This window comes from Trichechus manatus, unplaced genomic scaffold (assembly GCF_000243295.1).
Source record: "Trichechus manatus latirostris isolate Lorelei unplaced genomic scaffold, TriManLat1.0 scaffold00020, whole genome shotgun sequence".
NCBI classification, from domain to species: domain Eukaryota; kingdom Metazoa; phylum Chordata; class Mammalia; order Sirenia; family Trichechidae; genus Trichechus; species Trichechus manatus.
Window position 1 is genome coordinate 6,058,259 of NW_004443956.1, and position 15,793 is coordinate 6,074,051.

A 15,793-nucleotide genomic window follows, 5' to 3' on the forward strand; every position below is an offset into this window, starting at 1 on the left:
TTTTTAAATTACCTTTTCAATCTCTTCTTTTGTTATGGGTCTATTTAGTTGTTCTACCTCTGTTTGTGTTAGTTTAGGTAGGTAGTGAGTTTCTAGAAATTTGTCCATTTGCTCTAGGTTTTCAATTTGTTAGAGTACAGGTTTTCAAAGTATTCTGTTTTGATTCTTTTGATTTTTGTTGTGTCTGTTGTGATATCACCCATCTCATTTCTTATTTTTTTTATTTTTTTATTGTACTTCAGGTGAAGGGTTACAGAACAAGTAGTTTCTCATTAAACAGTCACTACACATCTTGTTTTATGACATTGGTTAACAACCCCATGACTTGTCAACACTCTCCCTTCTCTACCTTGGAGGATCCTTTTCTTGGAGAAAATATACATAGCCAAAGTTACACCATTTCAGAAGTTTCCACATGTACAATTCAGTGACATCGATTACATTCTTCCACTTGTGCTGCTATTCTCACTATCCTTTCCCAAAGTATTCCATCACCAATATCTTCAACTCACTTGCCCCCTAGGCTTCCCATCAAACCTTTTGAGTTGCTGTTGTCAGTTTGGTCTTACATAGATAATTCTTTTTTCTTTGTACTTTAGATGAAGGATTGCAGAACAGTTTCTCATTAAACAGTTAGTACAAGTATTGCCCTATGACAATGGTTAACAACCCCATGACATTTCAACACTGTCCCTTCTGAACTATGGGTTCCTTGTCACCAGCTTTCCTGTCCCCTCCTGCCTTCTAGTTCTTGTCCCTGGACTGTTGTACCTCATTAGTCCCGTTTTGTTTCATGAGGCTGTCCAATCCCCGGCTGAACGGTGAACTTCAGGAGTGACTTCACCACTGAGCTAAAAGGGTGTCAAGGGTCCATACTCTCGGGGTTTCTCCAGTTTCTTTTAGGCCAGTGAATCTTGTCTTTTTTGTGTGTTAGAATTTTGTTCTACATCCTTTTCCAGCTCTATCCATGACCCTCTATTGTGATCCCAGTAAGAGCAGTCATTGGTGGTAGCTGGGCACCATCTGGCTGTACTGGACTCAGTCTGGTGGAAGCCGTAGTAGCTGTGGTCCATTAGTCCTTTGGACTAATCTTTTCCTTGTATCTTGTTCTCTTCATTTTCCCTTGCTTCCGAAGGGGTGACACCAGTAGAGTATCTTAGATGGCTGTTCACAGGCTTTTAAGACCCTGGACGCTACTCACCAAGGTAGAATGTAGAACATTGTCTTTATAAACTGTGTTATGCCAGTTGAGCTAGATGTTTCCCGAGACCATGGTCCCCACAGTCCTCCGCCCAGCAATTCAGTCCCTCAGGGAGTTTGGATGTGTCTATGGAGCTTCCATGACCTTTCCTTGTACAAGTTGTGCTGGCTTTCCCAGTACTGTGTACTGTCTTCCCCTTTACCAAAGTTACCACTTATCTATTGTCTATTTAGTTCCCCCCAACCCCTTCCATCACTTGTAACCAACAAAGAGTGTTTGTTTTTGTGTGTTAACTTTTACATGAGTTTTTACAGTAGAGGTTTCATATGGTATTTGTCCTTTTGTGGTTGACTTATTTCACTCAGCATAATGTCCTCCAGTTTCATCCATGTTATGAGATGCTTCACAGATTCATCATTGTTCTTTATGATTGCATAATACTCCATTGTGTGTATGTACCATAGTTTGTTTATCCATTCATTTGTTGATAGGCATCTAGGTTGTTTCCATCTTTTTACTATTGTGAACAGTGCTGCAATGAATATGGGTGTGCTTATGTCTATTCATGTGATGGCTCTTATTTCTCTAGGATATATTCTTAGGAGTGGGATTTCATTTTGTAGTGCTTTTTTTTTGTGGTGCTGACGTTTTCTTTGTTCCTCTTAGTCTCCTGTGCTGATTTCCTTTTGTTTGTGGATTTTTTTTCCATTTCTTTTGTTTTTGTAGGTTTTGTTTTTACTGAGAATTTATGTTTTTCTTCTTTATTTTGATGAGTAGGTTTGTTAACTTTCTTTGTGGTTACCTTGAAATTTAGCTTTATCTTCCTAGATTTGAACCAGTCTATTATTACTTGGTATCACCTTGACTTCCATTTAGAAGGTTCTATATCTACACCGTTCATTCCCTCTTTTATTGTTCTGATGGTGTTTTCATTTAGAAATTAACCTCTCTGGTTCCCTGTTGTAATTCTTTTGGTTTTGCATAGTCCTTTAGAGTTCATTTCCTAGATTGGTATTTGGCTAGTACAATCCTGTGTCCTATATTCAGCCTGTGCTCTGATGTTGTTTGTTCGAAGATCAAAGGACTCCCTTTAAGGAGTCTTGTAAGTTTGGTTTGGTTTTTACATAGTCCCTTAATTTCAGTTTATCTGGAAATGACCTAATTTCACCATCATATTTGAATGAGAGTTTTGCAGGCTGTATTACTCTTGGCTGGCAATTTTTTTCTTTCAAGGTTTTAGATATGTCATCCCATTGCCTTCTCGCCTGCATTGCTTCTGCCGAAAAATCCGAGCTTAGTCTTATTGTTTCTCCTCTGTATGCGACTTTTTGTTTTTCTTGAGCTACTTTTGGGATTCTTTGTTTTTGGTTTTAGCGAGTGTCATTGTGATATGCCTTGATGATTTTCTTTTGCTGTCTGTCCTATATGGAGTTTGTTGAGCTTCTTGGATGGTCAGCTGTTCATCTTTCATGATATTGGGTAAGTTTTCTGTCAGGAATTCTTCAGTGATCCTCCCTGTGTTTTCTCCCCCTGTTCTGGAACTCCGATCACTCTCAGATTTTTTGTTTAAGTGTATCCTACATAATTCTCAGGGTTTCTTCATTGTTTTCATTCTTTTTTTGGAGTTTTCCTCAGAGTTGTATCCACATGTTTTTCTTCAATTTCACTGATCCTGTCTTCCATCATTTCAGACCTGCTCCTCAGCCCCTGTATGACACCGTCCATTTCTGAAATCTTGTTGTTTATCTTTTGGATTTCTAATTGTTGTTTTTGTATAATTTCTAGTTGTGAATTTATTTTAGCATTTTGTTCCTGTACAATTTTCTTGAAGTCTCCCCTTTTTTTGTGTGTATTTTCCATGAATTTGTCTGCCTTTTCCATGAATTTGTCTGTTTTGTCCTCATTTTTGTCTGCTTTTTGCTTTAACTCTTGGATAATTCTGAATATTAGAGATTTGAATTCCCTATCAGTTAGGTCTAGTGCCTTTCCTTCTACTGGAAAGTCATCTGGTGTTTTATTCTGGATGCATACTGGAACCATCCTGCTCTGTTTTTGTAAATGTTTTGATATTGTCTGCTGTCTTTGGAGCATTCTGTGCGCACAATACTTTTCACCTCCTTCTTCAGTGGGCAGGGTCAGTCACTCATGTACAGCAGGGCAGGTCCAGCTGAAGGGGAGTGGCTGGGATGGGGTGTTTCTGGCACATACCAGGGCTGACAGTGCGGAATCGGAATCAGAGCAGAGCAGGTTCATTAAGCCGTACCTGTGCTGCTTGGGAGTGTGATGTTCAGCACACAGTACAGGTAGGCAAGAAGGAGGGGGTAGATTGTGATATTTGGAGCTAAGATGGGTATGGAAAAGAGGAGAGAGGAATAGGAGCCAGAAAGAAACAAACAAACTAAAGAGTGCTAAGGGAGCTTGCTGTTGGGTTGGAGAGATGAGAGACTGAGAAATGATGAAAAACAAAAATGAAAAAGAAAAAGGATAAAACAAAACAAAAAAAAGAATAAATCGATAAACTGGAAATGCAGAGAGACAAAAAGAGAACAAGAGAGAGAAGAAAACTAAACAAAGAAACAAACAAACAAAAAAACGAATACAAAAAAAACAAGAAAAAAAATGCCCCCAGGTATGTCCCTGTTCATCTGCGAAGAGTAAGGGAGTAGCTTCCAAGGTGCACGGTACTGCCTGGCTAGACGGGGCTCCCAAGCCAAGAAAAGAAAAACAAGACAAACAAACAAATCCAAAGAGAACAAATCAGAGCAAACAAACGAAGAGAAGAGCCCTGGGAGTCCTACCAGCGTGGCAACACTGGCCATGAAGCAGTTTCACTGTCGAGCGGTGTTTCGTAGCCTTTCAGGAAGAAGCAAAGATGGCGCACGGAGCCAGGTATTTGAGAGGAAAAAGTGGGAGTTGGTGAGAGGTAAGGAAGAAATCTAATAGACAGAAAAAAGCAGCCAACAAAAGGCCCTTGGGGAGCCAGCCAGTGTGGGCAGGTGGTATTTAAGCGACACTGGGTGAAGCTGGTGCTTCCCGGCCATGAAACTGTGGTTTCAGGAAGCAGGGGAGGCTAAGTGGGAGTGAAGAAAATTGGGGGGTGGGAAAGCCTTTATCGCCAGTTACCGGTTGTTCTGTCTCCTGCTGGAAGCTCCATAAAGCTGCTTTCTCCTACTCCCGTTCGCTGATCTCCGATAGGAGTCCAAGATGGCGGATCCGTGCTGCGGTAGCTGATAGGGGACCTCTGCATGTATCTGTCCTCGCTCTCTGTTCTTGGTTAGTTTCTTATTCCATTTGTTGCTTGGCTAAGTTCTTTATGTCTTCATTTGATCCTTAGGGTTTCAGGATTGACATGTGACTGTGTTTGACTTAGTTTTTCTGATCTTTGTTGCGGACGGATGGTGTGGTGCTTCTGACTATAGTGTCATGTTGCTCGGAAGTCCTCCCATCTCATTTCTTATACGGGTTGTCTGCTTCCTCTCCTGTTTTTCTTTTGTCAGTTTGGCCAGTGGTTTATCAATTTTGATGATCTTTTCAAAGAACAAGCTTTTTGTGTTGTTAACTCTTTCAGCTGTTTTTCTATTCTGTTTCATTTAATTCTGCTCAAATTCTTATTATTTCCTTTCTTCTGGTGCCTAAGGGCTTCTTTTGCTGCTCTCTTTCTGCTTGTTCCAGTTGTAAAGTTAATGTTTTGATTATGGCTCTTTCTTCTTTTTGAATGTGTGCATTTATTGCTATCAACTGACCTCTGAGCACTGCTTTTTTGTGTCCCAAAGGTTCTGGTAGGATGTGTTTTCATTTTCGTTTGCGTCTATGAATTTCTTGATTCCATCCTTAATTTCTTCTGTAACCCAGTATTTTTTAAGAAAGATGTTGTTCAGTTTCCATGTGTTTGATTTTTTTCCTTGCTTTTTCTGGTGTTGATTTCTACTTTTATGGTTTTATGGTCAGAAAAGATGCTTTGTAATATTTTGATGCTTTGGATTTTGTTAAGGCTTACTTTGTGACCTAAAATGTGGTTTATTCTGGAGAATATTCCATGTGCATTGGAAAAGAAAGTATACTTGGCTGCTGTTGGGTAGAGTGTTTGGTATATGTCTATGAGATGAAGTTATTTGAGTGTAGCATTTAGCTCTTCCATGTCTCTGTTGAGCTTCTTTCTGGAAGTTCTGTCCTTCACCGAAAGTGGTGTGTTCAAGTCTCCTATTACTGTTGTGGAACTGTCTCTCTTTTCAGTGTTGTTTTAGTTTTATTTATGTGTTTTGGAGACCTGTCGTTGGGTGTGTAAATATTTATTATAGTTATGTCCTCCTGGTGTATTGACCCTTGAATCATATAGTGTCCTTCTTTATCCTTTGTGGTGGATTTTACTCTAAAGTCTGTTTTGTTAGAGATTAATCTTGTCACACTCCTGCTCTTTTTTGAGTGTTGTTTGCTTAAGATATATTTTTCCATCCTTTGAGTTTTAGTTTGTGTCTTTAAGTCTAAGGTGTGTGTCTTGTAGGCAGCATATAGATGGACCTTGTTTATTTTTATCCTGTCTGTCACTCTCTGTCTCTTTCTTGGTGCGTTTAGTTCATTTACATTCAGCGTAATTATTGATAGGTATGAGTTAAGTGCTGTCATGTGATGTCTTTTTTTGTGTGTTGTTCACAGTTTCTTTGTTCAACTTAGTTTTCTATGCTGAGTTATTTCACTTTATGTATTTTCTTTTCAGCTTTTTCATTGTTGTTGATTTTGTTTTTTCTGAGTCTTTATATTTTTCTAGGTTGTTTTTTGACTTGTAGGATTTTTAGTTTCCTTTGTGGTTACCTTAATATTTACCTCTATTTTTCTAAGTTTATACCAGTCTTTCGTTTCTTTATATCACCTTGACTTCCTCTCAATATGAAAAATCTACATCTACATTTTCTAAGTCCTTCTTTTTTATTTTAATGTTGTCATCTTTTATATATCGACATCTGTTTCCATGTTTTAGCTTTGATTTACTTTTGTGACTTCCCTATGTGGGTTGATATCTGATTGCTCTGTCCTGTGTTCTAGTCTTGATTGTTATCTGACGTTACTGATTTTCTAACCGGAGGACTCACTTTAGTATTTCTTGTAATTTTGATTTGGTTTTTGCAAATTCCCTAAACTTCTGTTTATCTAGAAATGCACTACTTTCGCCATCAGATTTGAGAGACAGTTTTGCTGGATATATAATTCTTGGCTGGCAGTTTTTTTCCTTCAAGGCTTTATATATGACATCCCATTGCCTTTTTGCCTGCATGGTTTCTGCTGAGTGGTCCGAGCTTATTCTTATTGACTCTCCTTTGTAGATGACTTTTCATTTATCCCTGGTTGCTCTTAAAATTCTCTGTTTATCTTTGGTTTTGGCAAGTTTGATTATAATATGTCTTGGTGACTTTCTTTTGGGATCTGTCTTATGTGGGGTTCGTTGAGCATCTTGTATAGATATCTTGTCATCTTTCACGATATCAGGGAAGTTTTCTGCCACCAAATCTTTAACAATTCTCTCTGTATTTTCTGTGATTCCCCCCGTTCTCGTACTCCAATTACTCGTAGGTTATTCCTCTTGGTAGAGTCCCACATAATTCATATGTTTTCTTTTTTTTATCCTTTTATCTGATTTTTTCTCAAATAAGCTGGTGTCACGTGCGTTATCTTCAGTCTCACTAATTCTGACTTCCATTGCCTTAGTCCTGCTCCTGTGATTTTCTTTTGAGTTGTCGAATTCTGAAATTTTATTGTTAATCTTGTGAATTTCTGATCGCTGTCTCTCTGTGGATTCTTGCGGACTATAAAATTTGTCGTTATGTTATTCTCTAATCCTTTCAATTTCCTCTATAGCTTGTTCTGCATTCTGTTTAATTTTCTTCCTAATTTCTTGAAAAGTTCTGTATGTTAATCTTTTGTATTCTGCCTCTGGTAATTCCAAGAAATTTTCCTCTTCTGGAAAATTTCTAGATTATTTATTTTGGTAGCTTGCTGAAGCCATCATGGATTACCTGTTTATGTGATTTGATATTTACTGTTGTCTCCGAGCCATCAATAAGTTATTATATTTATTTATTTTATGTTTGCTTACTGTGTCCTAGCTTCTTGTTTTGGTTTGTTTTGATATGCCCCAATAGGCTGCTTATATCACCTAGTGTGATTATTGGCACCTTTGAATCTCTAATGTCCTGTCACCTGGTGTTTATATCTGTTTTTAGGTATGTGAGCTCAGGAGTCTGCCCACTCCTCCTATATGGATTCAGCTCAGGTGCCCAGGTAGATAGCCACCAAGTGTGTGGTGTAGGCTCTCACCTACAGTCCTAGACAGACATGAGTGATTTGTGTAGGCACAGGTGTCTGGCTGTAGTAGGGGGACACACACTGAGCAAGGCAGGGGACTGACGGCCTCCCCTGAGTGTCCAAGAGGAAGGCGTGTCCCTGTTGCCTAGAGCACGTAGGTGGGTGGGTTTTGCAGCCGGATTATGAGCACCTAATGCTGTTGGCTGTAAGGACCAGGGAGCACCTCTTATTCTTAGTCCCCTATCACAGGTGGCTAGGTGGCGTGGGTATAGCCACCAGTGTTCAGGCCCCTGATGTGGGTAGGTGAAGATCCTGCTTAATGGGCATAACAGTGTCAGTTGTCATGAACCAGCCATTTCACAGCTGAAAAAGTTCAAGTTAGACTTCAGGTATATACGCTTTTGTACTGCAGTAATGAGGGCCTATGCTATTGAAATGGGCCTACACAAGTCTATGCGGGGGGAAAGGCACTCAAAGTCCTTGGATCCTTTATGCCTGTGCCTAGGCAAAGGACCTGTGCCTACTCTGGGTTCCTGGCTTCGGGGAGCCGACAGTTTATGTTTTTCCCTGTTTGTTAATTTGTTCACTGTCCAAGGCCAGGAGAATGACTCAGGGCATGTTCTAAAATCTCCAAATGGACAGTCAAGGAAGTATTCTTACACTTACGTTCAGAAAGGAGTAGAGAACCAGAGACTTCCTAGTCCATCCATCGTACTTCACTGAAGATGAAGCTGATTTCCAGAAAAGGAAAATAACATACAAGGTCATTGTGTAAGTATTGCTCTGCCTTTTGGGAACCCCAAGTCTCTCCCACTATGCCCCGTTCCTTGCTTTTATGATACAATACTGGTAAAAGGGGGAATATTAAAAATTGGCTATTAAAACATTGATTACTTGAAATATATATTAGGCCTAATAAAACCCAAAATGTATTTTTTATGTAGCTGACCCTTTTTTGGATTTCATTTTCAATGTTCTCCTGTTCTACAAGCTTTGGGTTTACATGTACTTCAAAATATTAAATATAAAAGCATCATCTAAAACGTTCATCTCAAAAAATGCCCACTTCTCTGTCTGTCTCTCTTCTGCTTTTACCTCGCCCCCCCTCTAACTCTTTCATTTTCATCCCTCTGAACCCCAATTTTTTTCCCCAAGGCCATTTGATGAAGATGTGGTTAAGTTAGAATGCTCCTGCTGGTTGACAACTACTATGTATTTTTTGAAGAATAGTGAGTGATTGTGTAGCACAAGAATTTAAGTGTATACTCTGTCCTTATCTGATTGATTCATATAAATGAGTACGTTTTCTGTGCCACGTATTTTGCCGAGGACTGGGCTACATAAAAGGATGATGAGGAGCTGTTTGTTGTTTTTGAGATGTACACTGTCTAATCGATTTGAACTGCTAGTGTTCTGAGGTCTTGCTCCCCTAGCTCTAGAGTGGGATTGACATTCTCTCGTTATTTTCTTCTGTGGGATAAAATACCTAAAAACCAATGTAGAATTGTCATTGGAACGGGCCATATAATTTTATTAGCTAAGTTCTCATATTAGTAATGGAATATACAGTCGGAAATTCTCATTTCCTGATTGCAAATGTAAACCCAACTTACTGTGGGGGATTTGACATTACATAAAAGTAGACTAAATACAAAATTAAGTCATCTAGAATCCTGACCGTGATGGTAGCATGTTATAATTCCTTCCATTCTTTTTCATGGACTGTACATATATTTAACAAAATTTGAATCATGCATTATATAGAATTGTGTGTCCATTTAAAAATTTTAATATTATATGGTGAGCATTTTCCTATGTTATAGTTTATTCTTAAAGTTACCTTGAATGGCTGCATACTATGTCATCCTTTTGGATGTAATAACATTTATCTAACTCTTCTTCAGTGTTAAGTCTTAAAGTTGCTTTGAGCTTTTCTGTGATATCTGGTGATGGGCGTATCTGTGCACAAATGTTTCTCTATTCCATTTTTTCAAGGTAATTTCTAGAGGTGGAAATCACTAGGAAAAAACGTTAGGTGGTTTCTACAGATTCTCTGTATGCCCTGCCATTTTGCTTTCCAAATGAACTTCTACCAGTCCTGGATGAGTGTTTATTTCACCAGTGACAATGAGTTTCAACATTTTTTGTCATCATCTAAATCATAGGAGAAAACAGTGTATCTCGTTTTTATATTGTTCATTTCTCTGATTACAAATGAAGGCCAGAAGTTTTGTTTCTTTAAGCTATTTGAATTTCTTCTTTTAATCATTCAGAATTTTTTGAGAAGCCAAATACAAAGAGGTGGGGATTGGGGGAAGCCAGGGTACTGAGAGGATGGGGAAGGGATCTTCTCATGGACGGTTACTAGACCATTGGCCCTAGTGCCAGGATACATAAGTACTTCGATGCTTTAAATTCATTCCTTTATTCACCAAATAATTACTGAGTGCGTGATTGTTCCAGGCACTATTTTAGGCACTTAGGATCCATCAGTGAACAAAAGAAAATCGGTAGGGTAGTGGCCTCACCTCATTACTTTATGGCGAGGATAAATGGAAAGATATGTGTCAAGCACTTGCCAGAGTGAAAGTAAGCTGATGCTACTACTATCATTAACTTCTGCCATTGTTCTGTTACTATAAGTAAAGTGAAAAATAATGTTCAGCCAGGTCCCAGCAGTAGCCTCATTACCATTCATGGAAATACTGTCATAGATCTTGTGCCTCCCAACCCATGAAGCTTCTCTCCATTTCTGTTTTAGCTCCTTTATCCAGTGAGCTGGCATTCTCAGTGCACATGGTTCCAGAAAACTTGAGGGAAGCTTGACAATGTCCAAACAAGCCATAAGACCCTGGGCCAACCTGTAGACTTCTCCCGTTTGCATCTGTTGAGTAGGGGTGTTGCTAAAGGTTGATGTCCAGAGAGCAAATGAGACACAGGAAATTATGTCCCCTTCTAGGTGTCTTAGTAATCTAGTGCTGCTATAACAGAAATACCACAAGTGGATGGCTTTAACAAAGAGAAGTTTATTCTCTCACAGTCCAGTAGGCTACAAGTCCAAATTCAGGGCATCAGCTCCAGGGGAATGTTTTCTCCATCTGTTTTGAGGAAAGGTCCGTGTCATCAATCTTCCCTTGGTTTGGGAGCTTCTCTGCATAAGAACCTCAGGTCCAAAGGTGCTCCTGGCACTACTTTCTTGGTGGTATGAGGTTCTCATGTGTCTCTGCTCACTACTCTGTTTTATATCTCAAAAGAGATTGGCTTAAGACACTGTCCAATCTTGTATACTTCATCAGTATAAGTGCCGCTAATCATCTTATTAGATCATAGTGATTGAATTTACAACACATAAGGAAATCACATCAGGTTACAGAATGGTACACAATTATACAATACTGGGAATCATGACCCAGCCAAGTTGACAGATATTTTTGGGGGACATAATTCAATCCGTGACACTAGGTGTTTGGCATCAGGTGTTGCAAACAATTTCTGCTGCTAACCCAAAGTTCAGAGATTCAGGTTCACCCAGACGTTCCTCAAAAGGAAGACCTGGAGATCTACTTCCGAAAAATCAGCCATTAAAAACCCTATGGAGCACATTTCTGCTCCAGTACACATGAGGTCTCCATGTGTTGGAATCAACTCCACGACAGCTGGTAACTCTGGGTCTTTGCTTCATTAGCGTGTGAGCTCAACTAGTTGATTCACATCAATTCCCGAGTGAAAGAATTAAAAAGGAAACTTCAGTTCCTCTTTCTTTCTCAGTCCTTCCAGATTCTGCTTTCTGAGATTCCCCTGCGCTTGGGATTGAGCACTGTGTTGACGGAGGCGAGACAGGCACCCTTGATCGGTACTGAAGTCTGTTTTCTCTTTGGCTTTCCCCAGTCCCAGGAATTTGCGAGGAAATGATACTTCTGTCTGTGTATGGGCCTGGTTCCTGTCACCACCATTTCAAAACATGATTGATTTTTAGCTGAAAATTAAATATTTGAGATGCCAACAAAATGAAGGTGTAGCTTGCTGTTTCTTACCAACATGCCCCTGGAGAGGCATAGACTTGGACTCAGCTCCATCTGACTTTGAATGTGTAGTTGTCCCCATCTGTGAAATGGGGAGGATGAAAGTACCTGCCTCGTAGGTATGCTGTGAAGGTTATGTGAAATAAAGAATAGAGCTGGCTGAGAGTACAGGTTTTAGAATCCCAAGTTGAAGACACTACCCTGCTACTTCTCAGCTTTGTCATCTTGAGTAAGTAACCAAACTTCTCTTACCTGAGAAAACAGGTACTAAATAGAACTTCCCTTTTGAGATAGTTGAAAGAGTAGCTGAATTAAGAAAAAGTGCTCAGAGCAGTGCTTTGTACACAGTAAGTGCTCAGTCACCATTAGCTCAATAATGTTAGATATTTTTATTATTTGCACAGTGCATGGAACCTAGTAAGTGCTCAAGGAGGTTAATAACTTACTTTTAATGAAAATAGGTTTTTTTTTATTATTTAATCTTTTTAACTGTACTTTAGATTAAGGTTTACAGAACAAATACTTTCTCATTAACAGTTTAGTTATTAAACAGTTAGTATACATATTGTTTTATGACATTGGTTAACAACACTACCGCATGTCAACGTTCTCCCTTCTAGACCTTGAGTTTCCTTTTACCAGCTTTCCTGTCCCCTTCTGCCTTCTAGAACTTGTCCTAGGTTGTTGTGCCCCATTAGTCACATTTTATTTTATGGGCCTGTCTCATCTGTGGCTGAAGTGTGAACCTTGGGACTGACTTCATTACTGAACTAAAAGGGTATCTGGGGGTCATACACTTGGGGTTTCTTGCATCTCAGTCAGGCCATTAAGTCTGGTCTTTTTTTGTGAGTTACAAGTTTATTCTACATTTTTCTCCAGCTCTGTCTGGGACCCTCTGTTTTGATCCCTGTCAGAGCAGTCAGTGATGGTAGCCAGGCACATCTGCTTGTGCTGGGCTCAGTCTGGTGGAGGCCGTGGTAGCTGTGGTCCGTTAGTCCTTTGGACTGATCTTTCCCTTGTATCTTGTTTTCTTCATTCTCCCTTGCTCCCAGAGGGGTGAGACCAGTGGAGTATCTTGGATGGCTGCTCACAGGCTTTTAAGACCCCAGATGCTACTCACCGAGGTAGAATGTAGAACATTTTCTTTATAAACTGTGTTATGCCAATTGAGCTAGATGTTCGCTGAGACCATTGTCCCCAAAGCCCTCAGCCCAACAGTTCAGTCCCTCAGGGAGTTTGGATGTGTCTGGAGCTTCCATGACCTTTCCTTGTACAAGTTATGCTGGCTTCCCTGGTATTGTCTACTGTCTTATTGTTCACCAAAGTTACCACTTATCAGTTGTCTATTTAGTTCCCCACCACCGCACCTTCCCTCCCTCGTAACTGTCAAAGATTGTTTCTTTTTGTGTGTAAACCTTTTCATGAGTTTACAGTAGAGGTCTCATACAATATTTGTCCTTTTGTGATTGACTTATTTCACTCAGCATAATGCCGTCCAGTTTCATCCATGTTATAAGATGCTTCACAGATTCATCTTTGTGCTGTATCGTTGCGTAATACTCTATTTTGTGTATATAGCATAGTTTATCTGTTCATCTGTTCATGGCCATCTAGGTTGTTTCCATCTTTTTGCCATTGTGAACAATGCTGCAGTGAACATGAGTGTGCATATGTCTGGTCATGTGGCAGCTCTTATTTCTCTAGATTATATTCCTAGGAGTGGGATTGCTGCATCATATGGTATTTCTATTTATAGCTTTATAAGGAAGCGCCATATCGTTTTCCAAAATGGTTGTATCATTTTGCGTTCCCACCAGCAGTGCATAAGAGTTCTGGTCTCCGTGCCGTCTCTCCAGCATTTGTTATTTCCAGTTTTTTTGATTTGTGCCAGTAATGCTAGGGTGAGATGGTATCTCATTGCGGTTTTGATTTGCATTCCTCTAATGGCTAGTGATCTCAAGCATTTCCTCATGTGGCTGTTGGCCGCTTGAATGTCTTCTTTGGTAAAGTGTCTCTTCATTTCCTTTGCCCATTTTTTAATTGGATTATTTGTCTTTTTGTTGTAGAGGTGTTGGATTTTCTTGTAGATTTTAGAAATTAGACCTTTGTCTGATTTGTAATGTCCAAAATTTTTTTCCCAGTCTGTAGGTTCTCTTTTTACTCTTTTGGTGAAGTCTTTTGATGAGCAGAAGTGTTTAATTTTTAGAGATCCTGGTTATCTAGCTTATCTTCTGGAGTTTGTGTGTTGTTGGTTATCGTTTGTATCCTGTTAATTCCATATATTAGGACCTGTAGCATTGGTCCTATTTTTTCTTCTATGAACTTTATAGTTCTTGGCTTTCTATTTAGGTTTTTGATCCATTTTGAATTAGTTTTTGTATATGGTTTGAGGTGTGGGTCCTGTTTCTTTTTTTTTGCAGATAGACATCCAGTTTTGCCCTCATCATTTGTTAAAAAGACTGTTCCCCATTTGATGGACTTTCGGCCCTTGTCGAAGATCAGGTTACAGTAGTTGGATGGATTTACATCTGGGTTCTCAATTCTGTTCCATTGGTCAGTGTATCTGTCCTTGTACCAGTACCAGTTGTTTTGACTACGGTAGCTGTATAGTAGTTTTTGAGGTCAGGTAGTGCAAGTCCTCCTACTTTATTCTTCTTCAATAGTACTTTACCTATCCAAGGCTTCTTCCCTTTCCATATGAAGCTAATGAGTATTTTTTCCATCTCTTTAAAGAATGTTGTTGGTGTTTTGATGGAGATTGCATTGTATTTGTGAACTGCTTTGGGTAGAATTGTCATTTTCACAATGTTGAGTCTCCCTATCCCTGAGCATGGTATGTTTTTCCATGTAGATCTCTTTTGGTTTCTTGCCTTAGTGTTTTGTAGTTTTCTTTGTATAGGTCTTTTACATGCCTGGTTAGATTTATTCCTAAGTATTTTCTTTTTTTTAGGGGCTATTATAAATGATATTGTTTTCCTGATTTCCTTTTTCATTTTTCTCTTTATTGGTGTATAGGAATGCAACTGAGTTTTGTATGTTTATCCTATATCCTGCTACTCTGCTGAATGTTTCTATTAGCTCCATTTCTTTTCTCGTGAAGTCTTTTGGATTTCTATGTATAGTATCATATCATCCACAAATAGGGACAGTTTAACTTCTTCATTACAAATTTGTATGCCCTTTATTTCCTTTTCTTGCCTTATTGCTCTAGCTAGGACTTCCAGCACAATGTTAAATAGGAGTGGTGATAAAGGATATCCTTGTCTTGTTCCTTTTCTCAAGGTGAATGTTTTCAGCCTCCCTCCGTTAAGAATGATGTTGGCCGTTGATTTTGCATAGATGCCCTTTATTATGTTCAGTAATTTCCTTTCTATACCTATTTTATTCAGAGTTTTTATCCAGAACGTGTGTTGGATTTTGTTGAATGCCTTTTCTGCCATCGATTGAGATGACATGTGATTCTTTTCTTTCCTTTTATTTATGTGGTGGATTATGTTGATTGATTTTTCTGATGTTGAACTGTCCTTGCATACTTCATATGAATCCTGCTTGGTCATGGTGTGTTTTTTTTTTTTATATATAATGCTGAATTTTATTGGGTAGAATTTTGTTGAGAATTTTTGCATCTATAGTCATGAGAGGTATTGGTCTGTAATTTTCTTTTTTTGTAGTGTCTTTGCCTGATTTTGGTATCAGGGTTATGCTGGCTTCATAGAATGAATTTGGAAGTGTCTCTTCCTTTTCTATGTTCTGAAATAGTTTGAGTAGTACTGGTGTAAGCTCTTCTTTTAATGTTTTGTAGAATTCTCCAGTGAATCCATCTGGGCCAGGGCTTTTTTTTTGTTGGGAGTTTTTTTTTTTTTTATTATGGTTTCAATCTTCTCTCTTTTTATGGTTCTGTTCAGATATTCAACATCACTTTGTGGTAGTTTGGGTGGGTAGTGTTCTAGAAATTTATCCATTTCTTCTAGGTTTTCAAATTTGTTGGAGTATAGTTTTTCAAAATACTCTGTTATGATCCTTTTTATTTCAGTTGGTTAGGTTTGTTATAATGTCCCCCATTTCATTTCTTATTTGGGTTATCTCCATCCTCTCTTTTTTGTCTTTTGTCAGTTTGGCCAGTGGTTTGTCAATTTTGTTGATCCTTTCAAGAACCAACTTTTGGTTTTGTTGATTCTTTCTATTGTTTTTGTATTCTCTATTTTATTTATTTCTGCTCTGATCTTTATTATTTCCTTTCTTCTGGTGGCTGTGGGCTTTTTTTTTTTTTTTT

General features: G+C 38.8%; 1 protein-coding gene across 8 annotated transcripts in view; it reads left to right on the forward strand.

Moving 5' to 3' along the window:
- Positions 1–15,793, forward strand: part of FOXP1 (forkhead box P1) — a 686,938-nt gene that overhangs the window by 337,138 nt on the left and 334,007 nt on the right. The window lies entirely within an intron of this gene.